Here is a 14311-nt window from a genome sequence, read left to right as displayed (position 1 = left end):
CAGATTACTAGCGATGATGGTGATAAGTTTATTGTGGCTGGAGATCCCCCAGAATCCCTACAGATCTCCAGATGACAGAGATCAGTTCTCCTAGAGAACATGGCTGGTTTGGAAGGTGGACTCTATGGCATTTTAACCCAGTGAGGTCCCCCCCCCCACCTGCCCAGGATCCACAGCCAAAATCTCCCAGAATTCCCCAGCCCAGAGCTAGCACTCCTGACCCTGTATAATCTGCCTTGAAGTGCCTTGGGAAAGGCAGACTGTGGATAAAAATAAATTTTATAAAAATTGCATTTGAAGAAGTCGTTCCTAAAAGCTACCGCCAGAATAATGTTTTGCAAGAGATGCTGCAGATTTGTATTGTCGAAGGCTTTCACGGCTGGAGTCACTGGAGTGCAGGCGAAATGTCAGGAGAAAATGCTGCTGGAAATCGACAAGAGAAGTTGCTTTGGCAAGACAAAATTACTGCAGCTCTAATTTGGGCCCTTTCCGCACACGCAAAATAATGCGTTTTCAAACCACTTTCACAACTGTTTGCAAGTGGATTTTGCCATTCCGCACAGCTTCAAAGAGCACTGAAAGCAGTTTGAAAGTGCATTATTCTGCATGTGCGGAATGAGCCTTGGCCAGAAAATGTGGTATTAGGTGGGTGGGTGGGGACAATGGGGTTTTGTCTCTTCAGGTAATGGCACCTGCTCCAGTAGGATTTTTTTTTTACTTCAACTTTGTGTGGGTAATTTTCAATGGTAGAAATGGAGGCAGAGGGTTGTTCTTCTGTGTCGTGGATGACATCCCACCGCTGTTAGGAAGAATACATTTCCAGCAGTAGTGGGAAGAATAAATGCAGTTGAAGAGACAAGAGGGGAAAATGATCCAGGGAGGAGTGTGGAATGATTTCACAGAAAACGTGCCCAAGTCACAAAGTTTGATCAAGTTTATGCACTTGTGGTCTCCTTCGCATCGAGTGTACATCCCCCTCGGGGTGGGATTCTTGGTTATGCACACATTTCCGCCTCTTTGGCAGCCACCCTGCCTTCAGATCAGAGAATCCCCACGGCTTCCGAACGCTCTGAAAGCACAACTTTTCCTCTCCTTTCACAGAGAAAGCAAAGGAGATCAGCACGTGTTTGGCTTCCTCTGGGTTTTTGCACTCCTTGCCTTTCCCAGCCAAAATCACAGCTGCTCTTCCCACTCTTTGGGCCACCATTTCAGAAGGGATTTCTCTCTTTTTAATTATTTTTTTTGTCCCTCTGAACGTCAAAGACCCAGTGAAAGTGACAAGAAATTGACATGGTCTAGCGAACTAATGCTAGGCCAGTCTGCAAAGAGCTGTCCTGCTGGAAAGAATGGCTGATTTGGAGGATAAACAAGATGGTATCACATCTCTGCTGCTCCCTGTCCTCCCCAGACTGCCCCCCCAGATGTGTGAGTGTGCATTAAGTGCCATCAAGTCACAACTGCCTTATGGTGACCCCATAGGGCACAGGTGTCAAACTCGCGGCCCTCCAGATGTTATGGACTACAATTCCCATCATCCCCTGCCAGCATCATGCTGGCAGGGGATGATGGGAACTGTAGTCCATAACATCTGGAGGGCCGCGAGTTTGACACCTATGCCATAGGGTGTTCAAGGCAAGAAATGAACAAAGGGTGTTTGACATTGCCTGCCTCTGCATGATAACCCTGAACTTCCTTGTATCTAATCTGGAGGAACCGGGTTTGATTCCCAGCTCTGCCGCCTGAGCTGTGGAGGCTTATCTGGGGAATTCAGATTAGCCTATGCACTCCCACACACACCAGCTGGGTGACCTTGGGCTAGTCACAGCTTCTCGGAGCTCTCTCAGCCCCACCCACCTCACAGGGTGTTTGTTGTGAGGGGGGAAGGGCAAGGAGATTGTAAGCCCCTTTGAGTCTCCTGCAGGAGAGAAAGGGGGGATATAAATCCAAACTCCTCCTCCTCCTCTTCTTCTTCTTCTTCTTCTTCTTCGTGCAATGGTGTACCTTCAGAAAATGGCACCCAGGCCAAGTTCTGTAATTGTGCCTCCCACACACATAACATATTGAAGGTACACCACTGCTTCCCTCGCCCCACCCCCCGCGCAGTTCCTGTAGAGATAGGCCACTGGGGAAGGGCTGTCTCCACCTGAAGAAAGCAGTGCCTTCCTCCTTGGTCCGTGAGCAAGCAAGTAAGGCGGGTGAGCAAGCAGGGCCAGGGCAGGCTGGCCAGCAAGCAGGGCAAGTGGGGCCTAGGGCAGTTGGGTGAGCAAGTGGGGTGAGCGGTGAGCCAGGTGTGCCAGGTAAGCAAGTGGAGCTGGGGTGGACAGGCGAGCGAGCAGGGCAAGCAGCAAGCAAGGCAGGCTGGGTGAGCAAGAGGGACTGGAACGGGCAAACCAGGCGAGCAAGCAGGACCAAGGCAGGCAAGCAAGAAAGTGGGGTGAGCGAAGAGCAGGGTGGACTGGGCAAGCAAGCAAGTGAAGCGGATGAGCAGGGCAGGTGGGTGGCCAAATGCACCCCCATATGACCCAGGTGAGTGGCACCTGGGTCTCAAGCCCGCTTATGCTCATCCCCCAGGTACGCCATTGCCTTGGTGACCTCCCGTTCAGGCACGAACCAGGGCTGAACCTGCTTAGGTTTTGCGATCTGACAAGTCTGGGCCAACCTGGGCCATCCAGGTCCTCACCGTGATCCCTCCGTCCCCAAATCTGCAGGGATTTCCTAATCTGGAATAGACAGCTCTATCAAGAAGAATCCAGGAGGCACTACTTTTGTCTGCAGGAATAAATGTTCAGAAACAGTTGCCTCGGTGACAGGAAGGTGATTGGCTTGTGGCCCTCCTAACATTTTGTGATTGGCCCTAGTCCTGCCTGATAGGCAGCCATGTTGTGCACACACCCTTGTCCTCAGCATTTCAAACATGCATGAAGAAGGAAGACCTGAGTGATGGTGGTAGAAAGTGCTGTCGGCTGATTTGTGGAAACCCTGTAGGGTTTTCAAGGCAAGAGACAAGCAGAGGTGGTTTGCAATTGACTGCCACTGAAGAGCAACTGTATCCTTGGTGGTCTCCCAATCAAATACTAACCAGCGCTAACCTTGCATAGCTTCTAAAATCTGATGAATGTCAGGACCAGGCCTGTCAGTGCCCAGATGTCTTGCTGTGTAAGAATTGCAAATGTTTTCTTGTAACTGCTTTTCTGTTTCCCTCTCCCTTTCCTGGCAACTCCCTGGCACCAGCTCTCCTGAAAGAAGGTGCGAACGGTTCCCAGGTTCTTTGAAGCTCTGTAGTGCAAATGTAGAATTTGTGAGGCACATTTGGTGTGGGACAAATGGGGGGGTGTTGAAGGATATAATCTCTGGATCTAAGCTGGAGAGCTTAGATTCAGCTTTCTATTGTTACTCTACGCGTTGTTAGAAATAAACTGCTTTAGGACTTTCCTACCGTCTCTGTTATTTCCACGTTCGAGAGTCTGACAGTGAGATCGGGCTAGCTTGGACTTCTTACAGCAAACCAGATTTTTCAGACTTTAAATAAAAACATATGCTTAGTAAGTTAGCACACACCATATGGCATAACATCCCTTGGGAAAAAAATTAAAGTTGAATACTGTTTAATATTTTTCCTGATAAGCACTAAAGATTCCCCAAGGATAGGATTATGCGGAACACAAACATATTGGATTTAAGTTTCTGGCTTTTTCTCTGCGTGCAAATGTAATGCTGAATACATTTGAAAAGTGCCCTTTCTTCGTAGTGTATATTCTCCAGGGCCTTAGGATATTATACGTTTAAAACCTTTGGCAGTATCAAGTTTGAGCTTCACTACCGCATGAAAACTATGTCAATATGGTGCGCCTGGGGACAGGAAACATTAAAATGCACACTTCAGTGTTTGCCCAGATGGTCATCAAAAGTATTAAATGTTTATAAAAGCTTTAAATGTTAAGTTCTTGTTAATAATGTTTCCTTGCCGTCTCGCAGCTTGATAGCATCCACGTGACGGGTGGGGGAGAGCTCCAAATCTTTGTGCTTGTGCGGTAGAAGTGATTAGAAACCAGATCTTTGTGTGTGAGAGGTTGGAAATAAACCCTTAATTGGCAAGCAGATTCCAATGACTGTTTCATTTCTCCTCGAGCCCGCTTCGACAAAAGAAAAGCCTCTGTCAGTCTTATCTATGAGTTTTAAATCAGGGGACTATCGAATCTTTTCCCCCCCTGCATCTGCAAAAAATCAGCTCAGTTGGTAGACACTGCTTCACTACTGGACCCAGGCTTCGGGCCCATTCTTGAAACAACAATGATCCATAAACATTGTCATGCCCTTATATAAAGCCGTGGTGCGACCGCACTTGGAGTACTGTGTCCAGTTCTGGTCGCCGCATCTCAAAAAGGATATCGAGGAGATAGAAAAAGTGCAGAGAAGGGCAACGAGGATGATTGAGGGACTGGAGCACCTTCCTTATGAGGAGAGGCTGCAGCGTTTGGGACTCTTTAGTTTGGAGAGGAGACGTCTGAGGGGGGATATGATTGAAGTCTATAAAATTATGCATGGGGTAGAAAATGTGGACAGAGAGAAATTTTTCTCTCTTTCTCACAATACTAGAACCAGGGGGCATCCATTGAAAATGCTGGGGGGAAGAATGAGGACTAATAAAAGGAAACACTTCTTCACGCAACGTGTGATTGGTGTTTGGAATATGCTGCCACAAGGGGTGGTGATGGCCACTAACCTGGATAGCTTTAAAAGGGGCTTGGACAGATTTATGGAGGAGAAGTCGATTTATGGCTACCAATCTTGATCCTCTTTGATCTGAGATTGCAAATGCCTTAACAGACTAGGTGCTCGGGAGCAACAGCCGCAGAAGGCCATTGCTTTCACATCCTGCATGTGAGCTCCCAAAGGCACCTGGTGGGCCACTGCAAGTAGCAGAGTGCTGGACTAGATGGACTCTGGTCTGATCCAGCTGGCTTGTTCTTATGTTCTTATGTTCTTAACACCAGATGTACATTTGTGTGGCCAAGTCAAAATCCAACTTTTACATTTGGCATTTCAGAAGCACGAGTTCTTGCTTCAACACAGTTCTGGCCCAGCTACGCCTCTGATCGGCTGCTCATACGTTTATAAAAAATTTGTTTCGGCAATGCCGCCACCATAGCATAAAGATTTTTTGCTGTGTGACTGAACGTAAACTATATGTAAGCAAAGGAAGTACTTTTAAACAATATGTTAATTTCCAAAGGCATCCTGTTACACGGAGCTGCTACCTGAAATGCTGAAGAGTTCATAAAAGAGCTATACGTAACCACACTCCCTCACATTTTGTGGTTGGTCTACCTTCTGCAGCAGCCATGTGGTTTTGGTGCACATCACCCTGAGTCAGAAGTTCAAAGATGCCTTCAAGGCCAAGGGAGTTGTGGACCCTTGGTGTATAGGGTCGATTTCAAGACGATGGCTGCATTAAGTACGATGACGTTGCCCAAGCTTAGTATTGATATGTTTTCCCCTTCCCTCTCACTTCTAGTACCCAGTCTTACCGGATTACTACAAATTCATCCTGGTGACGATCATGATAATAACTACTCTGATAGAGGTTATCCGTCTGTACCTGGGATACACGGGCAATTTACAGGAGAAGGTAAATTTGTTTCAACTCATGGAGGGCCAGTGGCTTAGGGTAGGGGTCCCCAATGTGGTCGCTGTAAGCAGCATGGCACCGCCAACACCTTTTCTGGTGCCCTCCAAGCATTTTTAGAAAGTAGGTGGGGCCTGATGAGTCTTCTGACCAACAGAGGTGGGAAAAAAGAGATAAGAGTCACCCCGAGAAAAATGAAGGAAAAGGAAACGGTGCTTGGAGGGGAAATGTTTATTCTGCCCGACAAGGTTTCTGATCAAATGGGCACAATACAAAAAAACACATTGCTTTGGGCACAGACACAAAATGGCTTCCACAAACCAATTTCCACATGAGGTGGAATCGACCACAAAATGGCTGCCACAGCTTTCCTGTGAAGATGTGAAGATGTGTCCTGTGGTAGCAGCTGCTGTGTCATGAAGATGTGTCCTGTGGTAGCAGCTGCTGCCACAGGACACATCTTCACATCTTCACAGGTAAGCTGTGGCAGCCATTTTGTGGTCGATTCCACCTCATGTGGAAACTGGTTTGTGGAAGCCATTTTGTGTCTGTGCCCAGTGTCTGTGTCAAAATTCTAAAGATCCCCACAAGCTAAAAAAAAAAAGTTGGGGGAAAACCTGGTCCAGGAGATCTTAACACTCTGGGTATAGGACTTATCAACATTTGTAATTTCTACAGTCTTAATAATATAAAGCACAGAGCTGGATGTTCAGTGTTGGTCAAAGTGTGCCATAAATTTGGTTGTTCTTGATTCCAGCGGACACACGAAGCTGCTTTATGTTGAGGAATGCCATCGGGTCTTTCAAGATCAGTCTTGTCTATTCTGATTGGCAGAGACTTCCCAAGGTCTCGGGTAGAGGTCTTCCATATCAATGTTTTGTTGAAGGCTTTCACAGCTGGATTCAACTGGCTATTGTGGGTTTTCTGGGTTGTGTGGCCGTGGTCAGGTAGTTTCTGCTCTTAACATTTCACCCGCACCTACGTCTGGCATCTTTGGAGGCATGTCATTGTGAGATGTGTTTCTTTCCTTGACACTTGTGACATGCCTTCAAAGATGTCAGCCATAGATGCAGGTGAAATGTTAGTAATAATCTGTTGCTTGTACAGGGGAATTACTTTTTAACAGGGACACACAAACGACAAAAATGAGCACCTTATAATTTTAAGCAAGATTAGAAAGCCAAGTGTAACTCTCAAGTGCAATGAAAAGACAATACATACATATTTCTGTAAAGGTTAACGAAAAATCATATGCAGTCAGATTGACAGACAACTGAACCGAAGGAACCAATATAACTACATAAAATTATTCATGTTCAGCAAGAAAACCTGTGCAATAATCAACATCTCACTACAGATGCTAATTTTCTGCCCCCAAGCGTTTCCCCTGTACTCTGATCAAGATGACTGTAATATATATTCTACCTCTGCCAGTGGCGTAGCGCCCAGGGGACAGGGTGGGGCATTTGCATCTCCTACTGTCCAGTTTAATTCAGGGCCGGACAATTTTTTTAGACAAGTAGGCACAAGGCATGAGTTAACCAGCTTTATTTTTCTGCAAGAGGGCTGCTCCTAGAGCCTTATTGGAAGCATCCACATGAACAACAAAAGGAAGGGAAGGGTCAGGTTGGGCCAGAACCGGCTCTGTGGTGAATGCGGTTTTGAGTTGTTGAAAGGCGTCCTGGCACTTGTAGGACCAATTAAGGGGGGCACCTGGTTTTGCAGCTAGTGGTCCCTTGCCCTTAGTCCGTAACAAGTCAGTCAAAGGTAAGGCGATTTGAGCAAATTGTGGGATAAAATCACAATAAAAGTTTGCAAACCCCAGGAACGATTGTAGTTCCCGGCGAGATGAGGGAGTGGGCCAATTAACCACCGCCTCCACCTTGGCAGGATCCATTTCCAACCCCTTAGCTGAGACCCTGTAGCCAAGAAAATCCAGTTTCTCTTGGTGGAAAGCACACTTGGACAGTTTGACAAATAAGGAGTTATCGAGGAGCCGCTGCAATGCAGTTCGGACTAATTTGACGTGCTCCTCCTCACTGTCTGAGTAAATCAACACATCGTCCAAATACACCACAACTCCTTTGAACACCTCATTGATCAGAATCATGAAAGCCCCCGGAGCCCCGTTTAATCCAAAGGGCATTACGAGATATTCATATTGACCAAACTTAGTATTAAATGCTGTAAGATATTCATAGCCTTCGGCAATCCGAACTCTATAATAGGCTTCCCGCAAATCCAACTTGGTGAAGATCCGACCTGATCCTAGGGCACCTAATAAATCTTTAATCAACGGCAAGGGGTATTTATTGGAGATCGATACAGCATTCAAACCCCTGTAATCGGTGCACAATCTTAAGGAACCATCTTTTTTCTTAACAAACAACACTGGCACAGCATAAGTGTTTTTGGTCGCCTTTCGGATAAAGCCTCTCGCCAGATTCTTATCCAGAAACGCCCGCAATTCAGCCTCCTCCGTTGGACTCATCCTATAAATTCTTCCCTTGGGAAGTTTGGCACCCGGAATCAGTTCAATTTTACAGTCAGTACCCCGGTGGGGTGGCAATTGGTCACACTCCTTTTCCTCAAACACCTTGGAAAGATCCCAATAGTGCTTAGGTACTCCGGGAAGCTCCGGATGTGAAGCAACTTCTGAAGCTGAAACAGTATTAGTCATTTCGGGTGGGTCCCCTTCACACTTGTGGTCCCCACAAGGCAGATCAGTGAAACGTACGATACGGGGAACCCATCAGATGGTGGGGTCGTGTGCTTCCAACCAGGACATACCCAGAACTATGGGATGTCTTGCCACCGGGGCCAAGATGAAACTACGATGCTCCCAGTGTTCTGCACAATGTACCAGTACGGATTCAGTTTTAAAACGGAATGGCCTTTCCCTTCCCAACAGGCTGCCATCCATTTGGGTGAATGAAATGAGTTTGGCTAAGGGGTTACATTCTATTCCAAGTTCCTCTGCTATTTGTGGGTGCATAAGGCAATGGGAACAGCCAGAGTCCACAAGGGCTCGTGCAAGGATACGAGTGTTCTTGGCTGGATTGGTCAAGGTAGTCATTAAAGTAATGGGGGCGCCACCCTCACTCACTGCATCCTTCGGAGGCTCATAGCTTTCAGGGACCACTGTAGATAGACCGACTTCAGCTGGATCCTCTTCCTTCACCTCCAGGAAATCCAACTCCTCGGCAGCCAAAGCTTTGGAAACACCTTGAGATGTCTTCGGGGTAGCCGAACAACGTGGTGGTTTGGCAGTCTCCTTTTTAGGTGGGACCCCAGTACCCGGTTTAGCCTTCTTTGGGCAGTTGGCAGCCATGTGTCCAGGATCGCCACATTATAAACAGAGACCCAACCGGCGACGTCGCTCGGAGGTTGTTTCGGAGGTGGTGTTACTTCCAGCTGTTTCCTTTGTTGGCACCCTGATTTGTTTGGGTGGTTGGGTTTTGGTTGCTGTTCCCTTAGAGCGATTAAGCTGGCCAGCTATGATACTTCTGACTTCGATCCACTCTGCTATGGTACAAGGTTCGTTGTTCATGACAGCCCACCGACGAATCTCGGGATCCACAGCTTCATAGAAGTACTCACATTTCATGCGGTTGGGCCAGTCAGGAATCTTGCTGGCTGCAGCCCGAAATTGATGAGCAAAATCGACAAAGGGTCGATTACCCTGTTGGATGGTTTTCAGAGTTTTCCTCGCTTTATCAACCACGTCTCTATCTTCAAAATAGAGACGCAACCCTTGAAGTAAGTCAGCCACTGAGTTCAATTCCTCAGCGTCCAGTTCAAACAATTCCACGAGCCATTCAGCCACCTCTCCATCCAGAACTGAGCCAATGTCCCGCACCTTTTCCCGTTCAGAATGATGCATATAATCATATTCCTGCATATGGGCATCCAGTTGCAGAATAAGATAGGGTAGCTTGGACGCCGTCCCATCGAAATGAACTGGAATGCGAGGACAAGGAAAACCACATCCTGGAGGGACCGGAGGGATTAGTGTGGCTTGCGGCAGCAGTCCAAGTTGAGACTGATGTCTAGGCTGCGATCTGCTGGGACGATCTTCCCCGGATTGCCAGACGGGCCATTGGACTTCGGTTCATGGACAAGCCTGACTTGACGTGTCGCACTGGCGGTCCAACCTCATGGCAGCCTGGATGGTGAGTTCTCGTTGGAGTTTCGCGGCAGCAACCCATTCCTGTGCTTCCATATCAATCATCTCCCTTTCCTTCCGGAAAAGGACAGCTCGTTGTTTTTCCAAAGCCTCACGTTCCCATTGAATCTGGATGCGCTCAGCATTTTGCACAGCGGAACTTTCAGTTTGCCACAGTTGCAAGGCCTGTAACTATTGCACTTCCTGGAGCAGTTCCTGCTTGGACTGCTCTGCCGCTTGTAGCAATTCACGCTCCTGTTGCTCCCAATCCTTTTGGAGTTGAAGGTAGAGAGCTTCTCTTTCCTGATCAAATTCTTGCCGCAGTTGAAACCGCTGATGAACACGATCATCAATCAAGGCTTCCCAGGCCTCTTGCCATTCACGTTTAGCTCTTTCCATGTTGCATCAAGCTCCTCACCAGGGTATATGCGTCAAGCTCCTCACCAGGTCCCAACCAACCTGGATCATCTGTATCTCCATGGTGCGACGAACTGGCTCCTGGAGGATCGGGAGGCTCTTCGAGGTCTTCCCCACCACAGGCCCCTGAAGGTAACGAGCCAGGGTGCGAAGCATCCACGTTCACCAAGTGGTCATCGTCACCGTCGTCTGCTGCCCAACGGGCTTGCATGCCCCGTGGGGGAGATTCTGATTCTGAAGATTCTCTGTGAGGGAGCTCCTGCCGAGCGGTCTTAGGTCAGGCCCCCGTACTTTGCCAATGATTGGTCACTGCAGGGTCTTCAAAAATAATGATCCAGGAACCTCTCCATCGATCCATGAGTCGTACCATGAATGGTGGACAACCCAATTTCTTCGGTCACAACTCTCATGACCAGTTTGTAATCCATGTGGCGGCGCATGGTAATGTGCGTCTCCATAGGATCATGATCCATGGCAACCCCACCACTGGCATTGTCAGGTTCCCGATGCAAAGAGTGGCAACCTGTTGATACAGTTTGGCGGGTAGCCATCAAGGTAGCCTGTTCGACCTGTTCCTGCAACCCAAGGAAGGCCACACTCCGGCTGAGATGAGGTCAGGATAAGGCAACCAAGGACAGAGGCTCTATTTCCAGATCAGAATCCTCTGCAGTGGCGGAATCAGGGGGAGAAGAGACAGGACCCTCTTTGGGGGCCTCTGTCCTGATCTCATATTCAGAGTTGAATGGACCCCTGAAACCCAGTTTATCCGGATCCGTGGGTGGCAGCCCACGGCGAGACATCAGGTAACCTTGTACAACAGTCAAAAGTTACATTGAGAAGTGAGATCTCGCATAATGTAACAAACCAGTAACGTCCAGGCAAAAGCAACCGTTCTTAGTTCTTTATTGAGCTGGCATTCTTAGTCAGATACAGATGATGCGAGATCTGGAGCCCCAGATCTCAGTCAACAGCTTTTACAGAGTGTCAAAACAGGTTCCCGCCAAGACAGTGTAAACAAGGCAGAGTTTCACACAGAATAGCAAGCAAGAGATAACCTAAAACAGCAAAATTCCCCTTCCCAGGCAGAAAGGCAGAAACATCTGGCGGGAACCTCTCAAGGTCGGAACGCACACACTCACCACAACCTTACAGACTGGACACCGGTCACTTGACTGGACACCGGTCACTCGGCTGGACACTGGTCTGAGCTGGATGCTTGTCTGGGCCTGTTCTGGGCCCATAACCTGTTGGGCAGAGTTGATATAACGCAACAGTAGAACTCGTGGTAAGGAGGGAATGGTGCTTTTTGAGTGTACTCTTGATTTTTATTTCAAAGATGTCTGGCAACGCTCTAGAACCTATTTTTAAATGCCAAATAAAGGTTGTTGTTGTTGTTGTTGAGGGAATGGTGTCGTTTCTTGCACACATAGGATCTTTCTTCACTCATGGAAAAATCACTCTTCACACAAGGATCTTCTTTCCACAGGAAGGTCTTTCCTTAATGATTTGCAAGTATACACAAGACTACAAATATAAACTGCTATACCTATACAGAACACTTCTAATCATAACACTCTATCAGATCTATATACAGCACACAGCCTTCACACAGCTTACTCTTCAGACAGCTCATTACAGAAGAGAAATTATGCGGAGTAGGAGGTAACATATAAAGCTTTCCAACTCCAGTTCAATCTCAGTCTCATACATTAGATACATTATCCTGCCTCAGCAACAAGCCCCTGATTGGTCCATAACTTTCCACCAATCCCTTCAAAGGTCTAAGCTTGCTACTTTTCTACTGAAGCCTGTCACTTGAACTTTGCATAACCTTATAACTTTATGATGTTTTCTGCTTAATTAGTAAGCTGAACATACCTCAGCCATTTTGTTTGCCTGTCAGCCATCTTACAAATCCTGACATCCTTGTCTAAGCCCAGGTGGACAGGCTGGGGGCGGCGGTTTGCCTTGGGCCGAACTGCACCTCTGGTTCTCCTAACCCCACTAGGGCCACTGTCTGACTTGCGTGCCCCTAGAGGGGGAGAGCCTTCTTCCCATGTCTCTCCCACAGCTTTGGGGGAGGGGCATGGTGTCCAGGGTGAGCCCCAGGTGCTGTTTCACTGAGATACACCCCAGGGTTGGCCTAATTCAGTCTTGTCAGAACTCAAAAGCTAAGCGAGATCAGTACTTGGATGAGGAGCTACCAAGAAAGACTCTGCAGAAGAATGTAATGGTAAACCACTTCTGTTTGACCATTTGCTGTGACTACCTCTTACTGGAGTTGCCATAAGTGGGCCGTGACTTGATAGTGCTTAAGTACATAGACATGTGAGACTGGAATATATTCCTCTATTTGTGGCATCAGTTCTTTTCAACAGAGTTGGAAAGAGAAAACCTTCATTCTGGAAAACTAGGCAGGGCCCTTCCTTGTGATAGAGCTTTTTAACCCCTGAGAATCCAGGAGGATCCATGATTCTGACCCATATTTTTGTGCCATTGCAGCACCACAACGTTGTGGAACCACGATTTTTGAGGTGCAAGCTATAGACATGGACATGATATGTGATTTGATTGAGATTTTGGGGTGACCCAAAGAAAAAAAAACCCTGAGGATCAATGAGGATCTGTGTAGTCCGGAACCTTGTTTTTGCTCCATTCTGGACACCGCCCAGAGCCCCTAGAGGATGGGGCGGTATAAAAGTTTAATAAATAAATAAATAATAAAATAAATTATGGCACTATGATGTTGCGGATCTGTGATTTTTGAGGAGCAAATGATGGCCATGGACGTATGTGATTTGATGGTGATTTTGAGGTGAATCAATGCAGAAAAAAAATGAGGATCAATGAGGATCTGTATATTGCAACCAATATGGCACCATGACAATTGGATCCATGATTATTGTGTTCAGATCTGTGGAAAGAGACATGACATGTGAACTGATGGTGATTCTGGGGTGACCGTTCAAAAATCAGGAGGATCCATGCTTTCTAATGATGTTTTTGTGCCAATGACACATCAAATCCTTGTTTAAGATGCTCAGATCTGTGGCTAGGGACGTAATGTGTTATCTGATAGTGATTCTGGGGTGACCTAGTGCAAAAAAGCATGAGGATTCATGAAGATCCATGCTTCGCCACAACGTTTTTGTGCCACTGTGGTGCCCTGACTCATCAGATCCATGATTGCTGTATTCAGATCTGTAGCTAGGGACCCGACTTATGATCTGGTGGTGGTTTTGGGGTGACCTAATATAAAAATCATGAGGATCCTTGTGAATCTGCGATTTGTAACCATGTTTTTGCACCACTGTAGTGTCACAAAGCATTGGATCCGTCATGTTTGTTATTTTGCATATAGACTAAGATATGTTCTATAGTACTGTTACCCAGCTTAACAGTATAAGAACTTATTTTTATAAAGCAATGGGGAATTACTCGGCAATGCGAAAGGCAGGCTCGGAGGGGATCTTTTTAGACAACTCTACCAATATGGCTTGAAACGTATCCGCAGAGAATGCAAAAGAGACCAAATTGTAGTTTAAATATTTTTATATACATTTTGGTTGCAAATAATCACACAGTGAGACGTTAAGGCACATACATACAGTTCCTAAGTATATAAACAGGGAGGAAAGAGATAGGTTGGATGATAGAATGGGAGTTGGGGAAGCAGGAGACTTCTACGTTACCTAAATCTGCAGAGAAGTTCTAGAAGAAGGCAAGGATCTCTATGCCAGCATAGGGATCCAAGTGAAGGACAGTATATCGTGTCTCACACCAAATCGACCAAGGGAGGTTCAGGTTAGAAATGAGCAATGAGTTTAAGGTGAGCAGGACTTTTATAGGGGGGATCGCTGGTTTGGCGGGAAAAGAGACCCTTTGCATTAGGTTTTGTTTCTTGGATCTATGCTGGGTTGCAGGGCTGAGCTAATTAGCAGCTCTTATCTATTGTCTACTTCCCGGGACAATGGGGTCAATTGGTCCTAGATTACATTAGAAGCACCTTGAATAGGTGGCCAGCGGAGTAAGTCTCTGGCTATTGTAATTTTGCTGAGGCAGCAAGATTAAATCAGGGATGGGAGCATTTAGGAGGTTTTAGG

Source organism: Sphaerodactylus townsendi, unplaced genomic scaffold (assembly GCF_021028975.2).
Source record: "Sphaerodactylus townsendi isolate TG3544 unplaced genomic scaffold, MPM_Stown_v2.3 scaffold_27, whole genome shotgun sequence".
NCBI lineage: Eukaryota > Metazoa > Chordata > Lepidosauria > Squamata > Sphaerodactylidae > Sphaerodactylus > Sphaerodactylus townsendi.
Note: the sequence above shows the minus strand (reverse complement) of the source record.